Raw genomic sequence first — 6,071 nt, 5'->3', positions numbered from 1 at the left:
CTTGATCAATGCCACCTACTACTGCTGATTTGTGGTAAAACTTTACATAACAACAAAGAATTGACACAAGCAATTCACAATCAATGTTGTTCATTGCACCCTTGTGAAAGTGACATCAAATGCCCACCTTTGAAAACTTTTGAAAATGCTAGGATTGTTGTACAGGCAACAGTGATGACTGATGATACTGTAGCACATGGTCCAATAAGAGCTTCATATACTTTTTAGGCCTTTGTCTATCGAGATAAATTATATACAGCTGGATTTCTGGTTGAGAGGAAAGATAAATGCATGTCTAGGATTTTAATACAGGCAACAGTGATGCTCATGCATTTATTTCCCCCTTCAATGTAAAAGGGATTTATTCTTCAAAAAGCTGGTTAATCAGTGAGATTGTATTTCTATTGCTGAATCCTGCTCTCCTGGGGGACATTTTATGTTTTAAGTCCCTGTATTTATTACGTAATGCTATGTTTAACTAGAACTGTAGTAAACTTGTCAAAAATCACAGCCTGTGTTGATGTTGGGCCTTTTGAGGTGTAGCCCCTTTGTAGGTCCTTTTAGTGCCTGTTAATATATAGTTCATAGTTTGCATAGGAACAAGCATGACATGCAAAATAGGTTGAATTTACATTTACAGCAATACTCAGTGATCCTATATATGGCAACTTGTTGATAACAATTTATTTCAGTTAAATATGTGGTAGGATTTTACACTGGATTACAAGGTACTGTGGGTGTTTTTATGGCAAAGCTATGACAAAGTATGTTTAGTACTGCACCATCAACACCTTGTGACTTCATGTTAACCAAAAACTAAGGCTCTTATGAGATTACAGCTGCAGTCTTTTATAGAAGCAGATGTAGAAAAAAAGAGCTGAGTTATGGATACTAGTGCATGTCAAAATAACAACATTCTCTCTGTATATGGAGTTTTGGGAATAGTCCTCGTTAACACTTGGGTCTGTGTAGAGTGTATCCAAATCCACACAGGTTAATGTGCTTTCCATAAGCGCTTTGGCACACGTGTTCCTGACTGCATGTTATGTAGCCTATGATGATATACAGTACACACTATGTTACGAAATAGACTTTTACATGCCCTGTGGGATTTCCTCACAACAGCCAGCCATGATGGAAATGCTAGTTTATTATCACATATAAATCTATACAATTCTGCTTCTTTTATCACCTGTCTTTCCACTCCTTTCCACCTACCCTGTCATTCAGTGAGTCACGCTCACATTAATGAGTAACCTTGCCTAAGAACTGAAACTGCCATTAATGCCTAGGCTTAAACTCACCGGCCTAACACAGTCTTATTTCGCCCACGAGACCCTGGTTCGGACCCAGTCGGTCACACCAAGTCCATGGCGTGAATGACATTCTATCACGTTGGCCTCTGAATTAATCCAGCTGTAGTATTAACTAGGATCCCAGGATTACCTTAGAATGGGTTCATATGTCTCAACTATGCCTCCATCTATGCTCTCTTTCCTCTTTATTGCGGGGGAACCGCTGCACCAGGGGGACTTTAATGACACCCTATTCCCTATATAGTGCATGACTTTTGACCAGGGCCCTAGTTGTGCACCTTATATGGAATAGGGAGTCAGTCAGGGACTAGACAGACTGATCAGCCCAATCTGGACTCCACGTGAGCTGTAATTACAGTCCCCTGCGCGCCTCCCAAATCCCCCCTGGCACGGACAAATCCCAATCTCCCTCCTGTTTGACATCCACAGGCCGATTGGAGACAGATGTTGGGCCTGACAGCTGGATGCACTGCAGTTGGCGGACATCATACATGGCTCAATCTGGACAGAGAGAGAGGGGATGGAGATGGATGCAGAGAATAACCGAATAGCTGAACAGTGGGCAGCCATCTTTAATTAAGAGAAAGGGATATGATTATCCCAGTTTCTTCTGCACAGCTTTAGAGTATGGACATAAATCCATGGAGAGCAGGACATCAGAAGAAGAGTTTTCAGGCACACTGAAATCCCCTGTTCAAATAATTTACAATATAATCCAAACTGTAATGTTCAGTCTCTGGGTTAAATGAGGGGGCAGAAAAGCTCTGTTTGTAAGAGCCCCCCTTTTCCAAGAAGAGGACACTCAGCCTCAGACACACACACACACACACACACACACACACACACACACACACACACACACACACACACACACAGACAGACACAGACAGACACACAGACACACAGACACACAGACAGACAGACAGACAGACAGACAGACAGACAGACAGACAGACAGACAGACAGACAGACAGACAGACAGACAGACAGACAGACTGACAGACTGACTGACTGACTGACTGACTGACTGACTGACTGACTTTAGCATCAAAAGACCGATGGGAAAATAGAAATACATTATTCTAGAATTAAGAATCTACAATCTCCAGTAAAAGGTGTTGCGTAATGTCTCAAACATGAGGGTCTTTGGGTTTACAGTTTAAGAACATCTCTGAGCAAGCGAAGATGAACGCAAGGGGTTTATGACAATACATATCAGGATTTGGTCAAGTAAAGCATAAATTGCAATGGTGTTAATACTTTTTATTTCTGTCGTCTCAAATGCTTTTATATAACTAGTTGAAACATTTAACCGTCAAATAGTGACATAGCTCTGTGTGACAAGACATTCTCTGTGTAAATGGTTTTACACACAGAGCAGTAGAGACAGCAACAGGTTGACAACGTTTGGAGGTAAATATTATATGAAAGAGATATGAATATTGTTGAAACTTGAATTGAATGTTATCACATTGTGTTCTCTGATGACACAGTAAAAGAAAATCACACATATTGAGGTCACACAGACAGAACACAGGGACCTACATTTCCATGCCAAATGTATCATCCAATTCATTTCCTGATGACGCTAGTTGATGGTTGACAGCTGACGGTGTCCAACCTTAAATGACAGGTCAGCTTTTAACACCATTAATACCCTTTATAAGGGATGAATTCCTGTAAATCTTATGTTTCCTTGTCCTAAATCCTGACCTTATTCTCTGTCCCACTGTTCTAATGCATCACTTCACAACTGGACATGTCCTGTTTGGCTGCTGTCTGTGAGATATTAGGCACTCCGTCACAACCTCAATCTCTTATCTGTCAGTGTGACCTCTTTATCTCTGTCCGTCCTACCCCTGAAACCAAAGAGCAGACAGACTGTTAGAGTCATGGTTTTAGGTTCATATCAAGGGTGTGTGTGGATGCGTGTGTTTGTGTGCATGTATGTGTGTGTGTGTGTGTGTGTGTGTGTGTGTGTGTGTAAAGCGCTCCCAATGGCTCAATGACACAGGCGATGAGTCAGATGTGTTAGATATACACTACCGGTCAAAAGTTTGGACACGCCTACTCATTCAAGGGTTTGTCTTAATTTTTACTATTTTCTACATTGTAGAATAATAGTGAAGACATCAAAACTATGAAATAACTAAAATGGAATCATGTAGTAACCAAAAAAGTGTTCAACAAATGAAAATATATTTGAGATTTGAGATTCTTCAAATAGCCACCTTTTGCCTTGGTGACAGCTTTGCACACTCTTGGCTTTCTCTCAACCAGCTTCACCTGGAATGCTTTTCCAACAGTCTTGAAGGAGTTCCCACATATGCTGAGCACTTGTTGGCTGCTTTTCCTTTACTCTGCAGTCCGACTCATCCCAAACCATCTCAATTTGGTTGAGGTCAGAGGATTGTGGAGGCCAGGTCATCTGATGCAGCACTCCATCACTCTCCTTCTTGGTAAAATAGCCCTTACACCGCCTGGAGGTGTGTTGGGTCATTGTCCTGTTGAAAAACAAATGATAGTCCCACTAAGCCCAAACCAGATGGGATGGCGTATCGCTGCAGAATGCTGTGGTAGCCATGCTGGTTAAGTGTACCTTGAATTCTAAATAAATGACAGACAGTGTCACCAGCAAAGCACCCCCACACCATAACACCTCCTCATCCATGCTTTACGGTGGGAAATACACATGCGGAGATCATCCGTTCACCCACACTCCGTCTCACAAAGACACGGCAGTTGGAACCAAAAATCTCAAATTTGGACTCCAGACCAAAGGACACATTTCCACCGGTCTAATGTCCATTGCTCGTGTTTCTTGGTCCAAGCAAGTCTCTTCTTATTATTGGTGTCCTTTAGTAGTGGTTTCTTTGCAGCAATTCGACCATGTAGGCCTGATTCACACAGTCCCCTCTGAACAGTTGATGTTGAGATGAGTCTATGACTTGAACTCTGAAGCATTTATTTGGCCTGTAATTTCTGAGGCTGGTAACTCTAATGAACTTATCCTCTGCAGCAGAGGTAACTCTGGGTCTGTGTCTGGGTCTGTGGCGGTCCTCAGGCAGGAGAGCCAGTTTCATCATAGCGCTTGATGGTTTTTGCGACTGCACTTGAAGAAACTTTCAAAGTTCTTGAAATTGTCCTTTTTTGTTTCTTTTTTTTGGGGGGGGGGGGGTGGGGTGAAATGTTCCGTACTGACTGACCTTCATGTCTTGAAGTAATGATGGACTGTCGTTTCTCTTTGCTTATTTGAGCTGTTCTTGTTGGACTCCCCCCTCCACAAATTAACTTTTAAGAAGGCACACCTGTTAATTGAAATGCATTCCAGGTGACTACCTCATGAAGCTGGTTGAGAGAATGCCAAGAGTGTGCAAAGCTGTCATCAAGGCAAAGGGTGGCTATTTGAAGAATCTCAAATATAAAATATATTTTGATTTGTTGAACACTTTTTTGGTTACTACATGATTCCATATGTGTTATTTCATAGTTTTGATGTCTTCACTATTATTCTACAATGTAGAAAATAGTAAAAATAAAGAAAAACCCTTGAATGAGTGGGTGTTCTAAAACTTTTGACCAGTAGTGTATACATCAATTAATGAATAGGCCTTAATATATTAAATTAAAACCCTCTACGACCCAGACAGGCCAATCACGGCTAGAGTGTAGATCAGTGATAGGACGGGGCAGGGCAGGGTAGGACCTGCATTTATCATCTGTGTCATTAGGCATCAAATGGTTGCTCTTGGTTACGCAGATACACAGATAGACAACCTCCTCCCCACTCCTCTGGTAATCCATGTATTCTTTCTGTTTAAACCACTATAATTGAGATGATCACATGTTAATAACAGGTTGTTCATAGAGCTACAGCTAACAAACTGTTTGAGTTGATTGAACTTGATTCCACTCATGAACACTTAACGACCTCTAATAACCTGGCGGAGTCCCTCTCTTCATTACACAATGCAGTGCTGATGAAGGTTGACAGTACATGTGAGAAGACTTTACACACACACACACACACATACACACACACACATAACAACACATAGGGAGGGACATTCATCTCTCTTCCATGCAGTGTCTCTTCTTCATCTCTATCCAGAAATTGATGGGACTCTTAATCTCTTGATTGAAGGCGCGTTGAGGATTTAGACTGGGCCGGGCCGGTACTAGACTTTCTGGTTATTTGCAAATCTAGGTGAAAGATCTGTCTCGTCTGGCTCTGGACACAACGTGCCATTTGATGTTGCCTTTAAAGAGCCCTGTGAAAAGAAGATGGGATTTGGGCCGTCCATAATATCAGGCTTTCTGAATTGTGCCTGATTAGGTATAAGTCTCATTCCATTATATGATCTCTTCTCTTTATCTCTCTCCCATTATGTTGATGACGTTAACAAAAGACGACCTGGTTGATGAACTAGATGCTGTCATTTAATCCAAGGAGCAGGTAAACAATGTCGTCGATGTTAAATCTTAAATATTATCTCTTTAGTCTAATGCAATACTTCAATCACAATGGATTAGGGTGAAGACCACACACTGCCATCAATAGCAACAACCACCCCATCATACCAGACCATGGTTCACTCATCTTAAAGGTTTGTGCCATGTCATTATTTTAATCTCATCCCATGTCTCTTTAGATCTGCTTAAGAGTATATTAACTCCTCCTCTCATCTCTCTATCCAGTAAATGAATGTCACGCTCCGGCAGGCTATTCCTGAAATTACATGTAAAACCTGCATG

Source organism: Coregonus lavaretus (genome assembly GCF_964263955.1).
Source record: "Coregonus lavaretus genome assembly, chromosome: 6".
In the NCBI taxonomy this organism is placed as follows: domain Eukaryota; kingdom Metazoa; phylum Chordata; class Actinopteri; order Salmoniformes; family Salmonidae; genus Coregonus; species Coregonus lavaretus.
The sequence above is the reverse complement of the archived record's forward strand: the minus strand, read 5'-3'. Positions refer to the sequence as shown.